General features: G+C 49.8%; 2 long non-coding RNA genes across 2 annotated transcripts; one reads left to right on the forward strand and one right to left on the reverse strand.

Moving 5' to 3' along the window:
- Nucleotides 1-182: 182 nt before the first annotated feature.
- Nucleotides 183-12,231, forward strand: LOC145540601 (uncharacterized). Its single transcript, XR_014078413.1, has 7 exons — nt 183-1,500; nt 9,126-9,286; nt 9,643-9,744; nt 9,996-10,970; nt 11,091-11,153; nt 11,549-11,677; nt 11,891-12,231. It is a non-coding gene; the product is annotated as an uncharacterized LOC145540601 (long non-coding RNA).
- LOC145540602 (uncharacterized) lies at nt 9,042-13,250 on the reverse strand. The gene is made up of 3 exons (XR_014078414.1): nt 13,154-13,250; nt 10,031-10,272; nt 9,042-9,341 (listed from the first exon to the last, which is right to left on the reverse strand). It is a non-coding gene; the product is annotated as an uncharacterized LOC145540602 (long non-coding RNA).
- Nucleotides 13,251-13,620: the final 370 nt, after the last annotated feature.

The raw sequence follows: 13,620 nt of genomic DNA on the forward strand, positions 1-13,620 counted from the left end.
TCGTTCTGATAAGCGCCAGCCAATCACAGCTCCCGAGCGGAGGCTGGCCCTACCGCCTGATCCCGGGCGTCACGTGCTAAGAGTTTACGGCCTCGCCCCCACCCCCCTCCCTGGGTTGCGCCTGCATCACAAACAAGCCCGAGACTACAACTCCCAGATGGCAATGCTCCTTCAACTCCGACGGCTCTTCCTGCACGCTAGCGGAAGGATGCGTTCTGGAACTTGTAGTCTCCGAGACCAGAGGCCCCGATTGACTCCACTAGTTGCATAACTAATCCCCACCCACCTCCACTCGGCCCACCCAAATGAATAGTTCGGTCAGCCACAGAGGAATTAATCGTAAAGGCGCTGGAGGCAAAAGCTCATACCCACAGGATGGGGATTGTAACCTACCCCAGCTGTAGGAGCGCTGATCACTAACTGGGGCAGCTTCATTCCGTCTACAAACGTTTGGGGAGAACTTCTTACATGACTTTGCTCACCCCCCCCCCCCCCACGACACACACACTTGAGTAATCACTGAGCCAGACAGATGAGTGCAAGACCAGTCTCTGTTTTGTAGAGAAGAGTCAGGAAAAACTGCGATCGCTCCCATGAAATCAAACCCAGGCCCTCCGAAGTGGGCGGTGGGAATCTCGGTTGGGGGAAGAGAACCCGAGCCCAGCGCCTGCATCTCATCGCCGCGTCCACCACCGCTGGCCTCGCGGGGGCGCTGCTCCCTCTAGAACGTTATAGCTTTGCTGCCCGGCCCTCCCAGCATTTTCCAGGCTCGAAAATTTAAACCAGACTGGGAGTAACTGAATGCAATTGCGCACAGTGCGAGACTGAGTGCTTAGGGCTGAGTCACTGTGACCCAGCACTGTGCGGTCCCAGCTCGGCCGCTGTAGTTTTGTAAACATCCCCCACCTCCGAGGCGGGTCTTTCCCGGAATTGTGGGAGTGGGAGTTGGGGCGGGGCGCGCGCGCGCCGGGAGGAGTGTCTCACTCCCGCCTCTGGCGGTGCTGGTGCATCATTGATTTTAAGGGATCAGAGTTTGATTTGAAGCAGACTGCTAATTTCCTGACACGTGGTGGCCAACTTTGTGATCCACCTGCTTGACTTTCATTATGAGTGAGATTTCCTAGGTGAGGGGTCAAAAACTAGTAAATATTATGAAGCAGGTAACGGCTTTCTATAAGGTCTTGTGCAAAACCAGGTTGGACATTGCAGGACAAGTAGTACATCAGGGGACATGATGAAATCTGCCCTTGAAGGTTAGGTTAAATTCCATACATATGGGACTTTCCTGGGGGTCCAGTGATTAAGACTCCATTCTTCCACTGCAGGGGGCAAGTTTTCCATCCCTGGTCAGGGAGTTAGTGAAAGTCTGCTTGTCGTGTCCAACTCTGCAACTCCACGGACCGTATAACCTGCCAGGCTCCTCTGTCTATGGAATTTTCCAGGCAAGAATACTGGGATCTTCTGGACCCAGGGATCGAACCTGGGTCTCCTGCACTGCAGGCAAGTTCTTTACCTTTTGAGCCACCAGGTGGTAAAGGCAGGGCACAGCCTATATCCCCGGCACAGCCAAAAAAAAAATCCACACATGCAATCTATGCAGTCGTTGAAAAGAATGAAGTCAAATTCTGTGTGCTGAAATGGAAAGGTTGCTAAGGTTTGTCTGAACAAATGGTGTATAAATATACTTACATTTGTCTAAAAAATAAGATCTAGGTATTAAGTCTCTTGAAAGATCTACCAGACATCATTTTTGGCGTTACTGCTTTGAAGCTCAGCTCTGGGAATGGGGTTGGCAGGTGACTTTTTGTGCATTGTATGCTCTTTTATACTGTTTGTTTACTGTGCACATTTTATTTATTTTTTGGCCATGCGGCATGCAGGATCTTAGTTCCCCCACCCGTGTCCCCTGCAGTAGCACGGTGTCTTAACCACTGAACCAGAAGGGAGGTCCCTACTGTGTGCATTTTAAATGTTAATAATACATTTCAAAAAGAAAGAGAGGGGAAAAAAGAGAAAACTCAACCCAATAATGGGTGTGCAAGAACAGCTGCTGTAAGTACCAAAAGAGGGGACGTGGGAGAACAGTGCACGACCCCGACTGGTGGCAGAGACAGAGGCTGGTTTTGTGGAGCCTGAAGCCTTTCCCGTGTTGGAGGCCCTGTGTAAGAACTAAAACACAGGATTATAAACACACCATGCTGTGGCCACAGTGAGGCCTCATGAGAAGAGGAAGTCTGAGTGGAGCAAGGTAGCAGGCTTAACCAATTCTGGCTTAAGCGTCCAACTTTTGCAAGTTTCATAAAACGCATGTGACCATGTGAACACATTGTTAGGGCTGCTCCCAGGCAGTGGATAGGGCAGGTCCTTTCCAGGACCACACTGAGGGACTCAAGAGCAGTTCATTGTTGAACCATGTCAGGGTGGAGGTGGAGATAAATTAGAAGTTTGGGATTAACATATACTACATATACTACTGTATGGCTTCCCAGATGGCTCAGTGGTAAAGAATCCGCCTGCCAAGCAGGAAACACAAGTCCGATCCCTAGGTCAGGAAGATCCCCTGGAGTAGGAAATGGCAGCACACTCTAGTATTCTTGCCTGGAAAATCTGATGAACAGAGTAGCCTCGAGGGCTACAGTTCATGGGCTCGCAGAGTCAGACACCACTTAGCGTCTAAACAGCAAACAGCAGCAAACAGAAAGGACCTACTGCATAGCACAGGGAACTATGCTCAATATATTGTAATAACCTATAATGGAAAAGAATCTGAAAAAGAATATATGGGTGTGTGTGTATAACTGAATCATTTTGCTGTGCACTTGAAACTAACACATTATAAATTAACTATACCTCAAGAATAAATAAAATAAAAACTGCTTAAGCATTTTGTCATGAATGCTATTTTTCCCCAGAAGGAGACTGTGAAGTGTATTACCTAAAAAGGAAAACAAAAAAGAGTCACAGATCAGGATTGAGACAATTTTCATTTTATATTGTGATGTCCTCTGAGATTTCGGTAATACATTGTCTTTTAAAATCTGCTAATCCTTGTGCCCTAAATTGATTTCATAATCCTCACTTTGAAAACTCCTATTCCAAAAGGAAGGATGAGGGCAGTGTGGGTGGGGGAAGCGGAGGAGAGGACAGGAGGAGAGTGCTGGAGTTGATGGGAATAGCGCCCCACCCCACCCCACCCCACCCCACCCCACCCCACCAGAGATGGGACTTGCATCCACCCAGCTCCTGGAGCTGAAACTGCCCCATATTTACGGTTCCCCAATCAGTTTACTAAAGGCTGTGTCAGTGAGATTTAGGTCATTCTCATCCTCCTGGTGAGGAGGAGAGTTTTGTTTCTCTTAGTATTTTTTAAAATTATTTATGTATGTATAGTTGCACTGGGTCTTTGTTTCTGCACTCTGGCTTTCTCTAGTTGCCGTGAGTAGGGGCTACTCTGTTGCGGCGCACAGGCTTGTTGTGGTGGCCTCTCTTGTTTTGGGGCTCAGGTTCTAGGTGCGCGGGCTAGCTGTGGCACACGGGCTCATTAGTCGTGGCTCTCCGACTATAGAGTGTAGACTCAGTACTTGTGGCACGCAGGCTTTAGTCTGGACGCTTCCTGGACCAGGGATTGAACCTGTGTCCCCTGCATCGGCAGATGGATTCTTATTCCCTGTACCACCAGGCACGGCTGAGAGTTTTTCTTTAGATGTCACATCTTTGTTTCACTCTTCATGGGCTAGGAGACTCAAAAGACTGAGGGGCTTTTTTCCATTTCTCAACCAAGAGGGCAGGGAAGCCTTCCTGTTCCTTAACAGTAGTTCCCTGCTCTGGCTGAACACAGAAGTTGTACAAAGGTACAAAGCCCCAGGCTCTTGCCTGGAGCCTACTATCTGTGACTGGGGCTGGAGAGGCTGGAGATTGGAGATGACAGAATGACTAGACCTAGAGAGGGAAGGGGTGCTTTCCAGAGCCCTGAACTGGAGCAGAGTTTGGGGAATTCTCAGTGGTACCCCTCCAACCCACCCCCGCTTTTCTCTCCTGCTCCCACACAGCAATCCCAAGAGGCGGGTTGTGGTCATTGGGGGTCCTGAAGTGTGCTTTGGGGGGTTGTGTGAAATTGTCCAGCTATCTGAACAGAGAATTCAGTATAAAGAATTAACATAGGTATAAAGCTAGGCATGTTGCTTTAAAGGTAGGTCGCTAGGTAACAGAAAAGGTGAAAATAAATAATTCTAAGGTGTCCCAGTGGTATCTGAACCTAGGATTGGAGGAACCAAAGGGCAAAGTCAGAATAATTATAATAAAACATGGGAGCTTGAAGGAAACACCCCTGGGGACTAAAACCTAATGCTTTGAGTGGGGCACATGCTCGGAGAAGGCAATGACACCCCACTCCAGTACTCTCGCCTGGAAAATCCCATGGATGGAGGAGCCTGGTAGGCTACAGTCCATGGGGTCGCTAAGAGTCGGACATGACTGAGCGACTTCACTTTCACTTTTCACTTTCATGCATTGGAGAAGGAAACGGCAACCCACTCCAGTGTTCTTGCCTGGAGAATCCCAGGGACGGGGGAGCCTGGTGGGCTGCCGTCTATGGGGTCGCACAGAGTCAGACACGACTAAAGCGACTTAGCAGCAGCAGCAGCAGCAGCAGCAGCATGCTTGCTGGTGGCAGTGTCTCTGAACGGGGCTCAGGGTAGCTAGTTCTGCAAGGGGTGGAAAAATGGCAAACTGCATTTAGCTGCAGATAAGGAACTGCAGCTGGGCTTCCCTGGTGGCTCAGTGGTGAAAATCTGTCTGCCGATGCAGGAGACATGAGATGTGAGTTCTAACCCTGGGTTGGGAAGATCCCCTGGAGAAGGAAATGGCAACCCATTCCAATATTCTTGCCCAGGAAATCCCATGGACAGAGGAGCCTGGTGGGCTACAGTCCATGGGGTGGCAAAAGAGTCGGACACGACTAAGGGACTAAACAGCAACAAAGGAACTGCAGCTTCCGGGGCGAGGAAACCTTCCGGTGATGACGAAACAGCCAGACGCTGAGAAGCGGTTGACCCCCTCCTCCTCGCCCTGCAGGCCCTTTAGCGCCCCCTGTTGGCAGAACCTGACAGGGAGCAGCAGGTACTGGAGAAATGCAGCGTCCTAGCCCCTGTATCAATATTCATAAAACGAAGGTCATGGCACCCGGTCCCATCACTTCATGGCAAATAGATGGGGAAACGAAACAGCGGCAGACTTTATTTTCTGGGCTCCAAAATCACTGCAGGTGGTGACGGCAGCCATGAAATTAAAAGATGCTCGCTCCTTGGAAGAAAAGCTATGACCAACCTAGACAGCGTATTAAAAAGCAGAGACATAACTATGCCAACAAAGGTTTATCTAGTCAAAGCTATGGTTTTTCCGGTAGTCATGTATGGATGTGAGAGTTGGACCATAAAGAAAGCTGGGCGCCAAAGAATGGATGCTTTTGAGCTGTGGTGTTGGAGAAGACTCTTGAGAGTCCCTTGGACTGCAAGGAGATCCAACCAGTCCAACTTAAAGGAAATCAGTCCTGAATATTCATTGGAAGGACTGATGCTGAAGCTGAAGCTCCAATACTTTGGCCACCTGATGCAAGGAGCCGACTCATTAGAAAAGACACTGATGCTGGGAAAGACTGAAGGAGGGAGGAGAAGGGGGCAACAGAGGACGAGATGGTGGGATGGCATCACCGACTCGATGCGCATGAGTTTGAGTAAACTCCGGGAGATGGTGAATAACAGGGAAGCCTGGCATGCTGTAGTCCACGGGGTTGCAAAGAGTCAGACACGACTGAGCAACTGAACAACAACAACAAGCCCCTGTACCACAGAGCCCTGTTTACAGGGTGGATGTTGTGATTTGAATTGTGTCCCCCCTCAAATGCATGTGTCAAAATCCTAACCCCTAGTTCCTCAAATCGTGACCTTATTTGGAATGAGGGCTGTGGTAGATATAATTAGTTCAGATGAGGTCATTAGAGTGGGCCCTAGTCCAACATGACTAGTGTCCTTATAAAAAGGGGAAATTTGGGCACAGCTATGCACACAGGGAGAATGTCATGTGAAGACAAAGGCAGAGTGCTACAAGGATTGCCAAACATTGTCAGTAAACCCCCAGAAGCTATGGGAGAGGCCTGGAACACATTCTGCCTGAGAAGGGACCCACCCTGCCAACACCTTGATCTCAGACTCCGGCCTCCCCAGAGCTGGGGGACAATGCATTTCTGTTGTTTAGGCCAACTAGTTTGTGTTACTTTGTTAGTCTGCTCAACCAAAGCAGACTCACACAGTGGGGCTGGAGCAGAAAGACAACAGTTGGTCACAATCTCCAAACCCTTGCTTGGCCCAGGGGAGAGGAGGCTCATCATACAAGGACCACTGGGGCTCAGATCACGGGCATCTCAGCTGCTGCCCCAGTGGAGATGCTTTCCTATCCCATGTGTATGCTCTTTTCTTAGTGGCTGAGTCGTTCCCCACTCTTTGCAACCCTTTGGGCTGTAGCCCATCAGGCTCCTCTGTCCATGAGATTTCCCAGGCAAGAATACTGGAGTGGCTTGCCATTTCCTCCTCCAGGGGTTAAGGGACCGAACCTGCATCTCCTGCATTGCAGACAGATTCTTTACTCGCTGAGCCATCCAGGAAGCCCCCTTCTATCCCATAATGTACTGTATAATGTAAGTAAGTGTTAGTCGCTCAGTCGTGCCCAACTCTTTGTGACCCCATGGACTGCAGCCCACCAGGCTCCTCTGTCCATAAGATTTTCCAGGCAAGGATTCTGGAGTGGGGTGCCATTTTCTTCTCCAATGGCACTGTATAAATCCAGACTATGATTCTACTGAGGGGAAGACCCCTCAAACCCGAAAAAAAAAAATTCCTGAGATTGAATTTCTTACCCTCTGGGTGAAGGGCAGCTCATAATCAAATTTTATGATTTCGGAAAAATACCAAAATTGACATTTCTTGTACCTGAGCGTTATGGAGCCTTTTCATACTCGATACACTGAATTTTTTTCCTTCACTCAAGCCAGTCATCATCTTGAGAAAGAGAACTCTTGGTAACCTTCAACTTTCCGCCATCTGCTGTTGGTTGGTTGGGCTTCGAAGCTGGAGCGGTAGACGCCACATGGGTGCCAGTGATGGGAAGTGAGCTGTTTCAGGGCATGTCATTTTGGCCGCGGGTATTTCAGTAACTCAGGTTCCTTGCTCCTCCATCAGGAAGCCCAGCCAGGGCTTGTCTGGGGCTGTTTCTGGTTGCTATGGAGATGAGCTCCACCCGGCAGTTCCCCATCCAGACCTCCCTGCTCTGTGGAGTTCAGCATCCCCAGGCACAGCTGCAAGGCCGGTTTTGAATGATTCCTGCTGTGAGAGTGTTTATACAACGCCCCTGCTCTCCAGTTCCCCCTCTGTTCCTCCCACATCCCAGAAAGCCAGAAAGACCCAGGCATCACCTCTGACCTTGTCTCCACCCCAGCACCGAAGAGTTGTGCCTGGAGGGACCCTTCTACAGGAGGAAGCTCAGGGAGGGGTCTGGAGGGGCTCCTGTGGGTCTGGGCCCCTTCCTGCTATTTCTGGGTCCTCCTTCCAAGAGGGTGGGGGGCAGGGAGGCTCCTCTCCGTCTCCCTGGAAAGATGCATGATCTCTCTCATCCCTTTTTTTTTTCCTTCTTTAAAACCATTTTTCACTTAAATAATAGAAGTGGGTTGGGGTTTTTTTTTGGCCATCCCACAAGGCATGGGGGATCTTAGCTCTCCAATCAGGGATCTAACCCAAGCCTCTTGTAGTGGAAGCATGGAGCTCTAACCACTGGATGCCAGGGAATTCCCTATAGAGTGATTTTAAACTTTCAAATCCGATTGTATTGTTTACCCATGTGAAACCCTGCCATCAGCTGCCCATTCCTCCTAATTAAGGTCCAGAATCCTTACCAGGCTCTGCCCCACCAGGCCTGGCTGCCACTTCACACCACTTGCCTTCCTTAAAACACTTTGGTCCCTGGGTGCTTGGCCCAGTCCCGAGCCCACACTCATCCTCTCCGTCTTGCTCACTCCTTGTCCTCCAGGCCTCAGCTGTCCCTTCAGGGAGGTCTTTCCTGAAAATGCCTGTCCGCCAGCCCCACTAGGGCCCCTTCTCATGACCACTGTCTAATTTCCTTTTTTTTTTTAATTTCTGTCCCTGGGAAATTTGTGTTTCATTTCGTTTTGTAATATAGCAGAGGCAAAACTTTTCTTCAGCGTAAAAATACACTGGCTACGTCACATAAAATTTACCACCGTAAGTGTGAAGTTCGGTGGCATTAAGCACGATCCCATTATTGTGAGACCATCCCCACCATCCTTCTCCAGAACTTATGCAACACCCCAAATGGGAATTCTGACCCCAGTAAACACTAGCTCCTCAATCCCCCCGCCCCCAGCCCCTGAGAACCCCCCTTCCTACTTTCTGTCTCTATTAATTTGCCAATTCTAAGTGCCTCCTATAAGTGGAAACACACAAGATTTGTCCTTTCCATTTGGCTTATTTCACTTAGCTTAATGTCTTCAAAGTTTATTCATGTGATAGTATGTGTCAGAATCTCAGTCTTTTTTAAGGCTATTGTGTATTTAGACCACGCTGTGTTTATCCATTCGTCCATTGATGAACACTTGGGTTATTTCCACCCTTAGGCTGTTGTGAATTATGTTGCTATGAACAGGGGTTTACAAGCATCTGTTTGAGTCCCTGCTTTTAGTTCTTTTGGGTGTATCCCAGGGGTGGAGTCCCTGCCCTTTTCTTGTGCAGTACTTATTACGGCTACGACTATCATGGGGCCGGTTGTGTGGCTCAGGCATCTCTGTCGGGATTCCTCACCACGGTATCCCCAGCCCTGAGTACAGCACATCGCGCTGAATACATATTGTTGAGTGTGTGAGTGAAAGCGTCTTGTCTTAGTGGGTGGAGCAACATGGAGCGTCCTGACACATTTAGTCTGGGCTAATCTTAGCTCCCAAAGAACAAATTCATAGAGCTCCCCAAGGACTGACAAAATTTCCAAGAGTATAAATTTTATTTATTTTTGAAATATAAGTATACACGTTTTAATTTATTTTTAAGAATATATTCATATTTTAGAAACAGGACATGTACACGTATGACTAAGCAGCGTGGTTGACACAGACCACATCCACACCGGTAAGCTTCCAAGAACCATTTGCTGTGCTGCCAGTGGTACTGGTGAAGAAAGACGGAGAATAAATAATAGTGCTTTGGGGAGCATCATGGTCATCGATGGGGTAGGTAAAGAAGGAGCCTCATTGTGGACATAACAGCAGGAACAACTCCCCAGTACTGCATTCAAGAGAAAAATAATAATACCAGTAATGTGTATTGAAGGCTCACTCTGTGCCAGACTTGTACCAAGCACTTTGCCTAAATAGCTCATTTCATCCTCAAAAAAACACTATGCGCTTTTCTCTGAATTTCTCCCACCTGTTTCTTTGCCTCCTCCAACCCACTCCCTTCTGGCAACTACCTGTTTGTTCTCTGTATCTGTGTTTGAATTCCACTACTATTATTTTTAAAACCCAGTACCAATCATTAGCAGTCTAGATTCACAGATTTTTATTTCACTTATTTGTTATTCTTTCAGCTTCCCCGAAGGGCATGTGGGATCCTAATTCCCCGACCAGGGATCAAACCCGTGCCCCCTGCACTGAAAATGAGGAGTCTTAACCACTGGACCACCAGGGAAGTCCTTGCGCTTCTTTTATTATCCCGATTTTACTAGTGAGGAAATCGAGGCACAGAGGGGGCTAAGTACCCTGCCTAAAGGCATATGGCTAGGAAACGGCCAAAGTGGAATTTTTAGCCCAGACTTTCTGATTCCAGAACTCACACACAGAGCCATTCTTCGCCACTGCTGGAGCAGAGAAGTGCTACTCTACGTTATAGCCAAATCAGAGATATTACAGAGTAAAATTAAAAACTGAATGTCATTTACAGACAAAGTACCCAGGACCTCAAAGACTACCTCCTACCTGTCTCCATGTTTGGGCTGTGAGCACCTCTCTGGCCAATTCGCTGAGAATGCTGGGAAGCAGATTGAGGCTTGCACCCAGATGCGGCCCGTGAGAACCACTCGAGACCTCCTGCAGTTCTTAGGCATCTCCCGGAAGACATGATGGTACAGAAAAGGAGTGACCTCGTGTTCCAGATTTTGAACATTGGCATCGAATGTTGAGTGTATTGCAGCAAAAATGGAAATGAAGTCTTTCCTCTCCTGAGAACAGGGAAAGTAAACAGAACAGGAACAGGCTAGAGAAGAAACTTAAATGGGCCTGAAAGACTTAATCACTCCTAGTTTTATTTTCGGAGAAGGCAATGGCAACCCACTCCAGTACTCTCGCCTGGAGAATCCCATGGATGGAGGGGCCTGGTGGGCTGCAGTCCATGGGGTCACTAGGAGTCGGACACAACTGAGCGACTTCACTTTCACTTTTCACTTTCATGCATTGGAGAAGGAAATGGCAACCCACTCCAGTGTTCTTGCCTGGAGAATCCCAGGGACGAGGGAGCCTGGTGGGCTGCCGTCTATGGGGTCGCACAGAGTTGGACACGACTGAAGCGACTTAGCAGCAGCAGCAGCAGTTTTATTTTGCCTTCACTAATCTGTAGTGTCTGTTAGATTTGTCCTTCACAAAGCTAACCTATCGCCCCCTGATACTGTTTTTATTGCATCCTGCACCTGGTGTTTGCTCTCTCCTCACTCTCTTGAAGCAAATCACCCCTTATCACTGTTTGCATTTCAGAAAGAAGGTCAAAGGCAGATAACCCAGAGACAAATAAACCCAGTTACGGGACTGTTTTGAAATAACGCAAGAAGAAGAAAAACACAAGACCTTCATAACTTTGAGCTTTATCATTTACCCTAAAACCACAAAACCCAGGCTATATAACGTCTCTCAATTCCCCTAGGAGGTGGGTACAGTCCTTGAGGTGCTAGCCTGCTGTGTCTTTCCCCCCATGCATGGCAGAGGAATTAAGCCATCTTTCTTTTATTATTGTTATTATTAATTAAGTAATTTATTGGCTCTGCAGGGTCTTCGTTGCTGCTCGGGCTTTTCTCAAGTTGCAGACAGCAGAGGCTCCTCTCTAGTTGCGGTGAGCAGGGGTGCGCGGGCTTCTCATTGCCGTGGCTTGTCTTGTTGAGGAGCACAAGCTCTAGGGCATGCAGGCTTCAGAAGTTGCACACGGGCTCAGCAGTTGTGGCTTCTGGGCTCTAGAGCACAGTCTCAATAGTTGTGGTACTCGGGCTTAGTTGCTCCACAGCATCTGGGATATTCTTGAATCAGGGATCGAACCCCCATCTCCTGCCTTGCAGGCAGCTTCTTTACCACTGAGCCACCAGGGAAGCCTCTAAGCTGTCTTTCTATTTCCTCCAAATTCTGTCTCCGTGTTTCTATTTGGCATCGGTGGACAGGGAGCCCAGATTTTGGGGACAGGTATGGGGCTGAATGGGACACAGACCCTGCAGCTAAATGCTGTCTTCTTCTCAGGGGAGAAAACCCAGCAACAACAGAGACAACTCCAAACCTCCGCCCCTCCTTCCTGGCCAGGCCCTCATTTTTAGCCACAGTCTCAGTCCAGCCTCACCCTGTGCCTGGGAAGTGAAGAAAGGCACTTCTGTGAGTTCCTTGAGTGGGCTGGAGGAGGAGGAGAGGGAGGAGATGGAGCGGGGAGAATGTGTCTACCCCTTTCCTCCTGGAATTGGGGGTGGGCGGATGGTGGGAGCAGGGAGGGGTGCAGGACCTAGCCGTCTGCAGCTGCCAAGAGGGGAGAGATGCTTGAGTCTGTTGATCAGTCTGTTGTTTGGAATTCCGGGGCTCATTTTCCCACAGAAACAAAGCTCAAGTGGCGGTTGGCTCCCCGCCTGTCCCAAAGGAGCCAGACTCGGCTAACAGCAACGCAGCCTCCGACGACCCTTCACACTCTTCACGCACTGCCAATGTCTGGTATTGGCCGGGCTCCCATGGGAGCTTCAGAAACTGCAGAGCCTCAGGCCGCTCTGGAATAAAGGACTCTGGTGGCCGTGGAAACCAGGGTCTGGGCCGGGAGCGGCTCTTCCACGGGCGACAGCACTGAGAAGCAGCCTCTGTGTGTGTGTGCGTTGACATTTCTAAGCACATACCTCAGTTTCTTCATCTGCAAATGGTGGTGGTAAAAGAAGCTTTGGACTAGATCGATGGTTTTCTAAACTTTGTCTTTTTAACAGCTCCTCTTTTTTGCAAGTCATCTCGCATAAAATCTGCTCTGATTATAAAGCGTTGTCAGGGCCGCTGAGGGGCTGGCCCCCTGGTATCCCTTCCCACCCTGCCAGCCTGCCCTGCCTCAGTGTCCCTCCTCAGAACTCCAGATGTCCTCAGAGCATGTTTGAAAAGTCACTGGGCTGGATCCACACACACAACTACACCGAGGCAGACATGCAGACCTATACACTAATGCACGGGCAACATACAAGCACAGACACATGCAGAGGCACACACAGACACCTAACACACACATAGGCAAAGAGATACGTCCAGAAACACATAGACGCTCACACACACCCCATCTCTCCAGCTCTAGTATGATCCTACAATCAGATAGGAAGTGCAGGGTTACAGCTAATACTCTAGACTGGGGATGACAATGAAACTTGGGATCAGCCTCAGCCAAATTCTTGTGAGCTATGCAGCCCTGGGTGAGCCGGTCCCCTGCTCTAAGCTGTAAATGTTAACACTGGGATCTGAGGTTAAGGTGTACAAGGTTCTGTGAGTCTCAAAGCTGGCAGTCACTCGGGTGACTTTCCAGGTGGCTCAGTGGTAAAGAATCTGCCTGCCAATGCAGGAGACGCGGGTCCGATCCCTCGGTCTGGAAGATCCCCGGGAGGAGGAAATGGTAACCCACTCCAGTATTCTTGCCTAGGAAATCCTAGGGACAGAGGAGCCTGGTGGGCTACAGTCCATGTGGTCGCAAAGACTCGGACACTACTTAAAGACTGGACAACAACAAAGGCGCTCTGCAAGTGGCAGGGACACTGTGGCTGCAGACTTGACTAGTCAGGCCCGAATTGCAGGAAGGAAGCACCAGTACTGTGCAGGCGCCTCGTCCATCTAACTCACTTTCCGTGGCATGTCGAGACCCTGCAGAATCAGGGGCCTGAGCGTTCTCTGTAAGAGGAGTGGGATGGGGCGTGCCAGGGCAGGGGTGGGAGGGGCTCTGTGAAAGGTGGGAGGGTTCCGGAGGTGAGGGGGCTCCCCATTGGTCCACGTTGCCACAGCAACGTGGAGGCACCACCTCCCCCATCCGCCCCCTGGCCCCGGTGAGCTGGGGCCCTTGGCTGTCAAGGAAACGGTGCCGAGAACACAGAGCCCCAGGAGCCAGCAGGCCCCGCCCGGAAAAACAACATCCTGGCTGTGGGGCACCAGCAGGCTCTGTGGGAGGGGCTATTTTTAGCGGGTGAGGCAGCCGGGGCAGGACTTGTATGGCCTTGCTGTCTGGCTGCATAACTCAGCCATTGTCCCGCCTGACCTTAGGCCCGGGGCGCAGAGGCCTCTGTCTGCCCCTGCTCTCCAGGCTCGGCCCTCCC

Source organism: Giraffa tippelskirchi, chromosome 3 (genome assembly GCF_054371585.1).
Source record: "Giraffa tippelskirchi isolate mGirTip1 chromosome 3, T2T-mGirTip1v1.2.pri, whole genome shotgun sequence".
Lineage (NCBI taxonomy): Eukaryota > Metazoa > Chordata > Mammalia > Artiodactyla > Giraffidae > Giraffa > Giraffa tippelskirchi.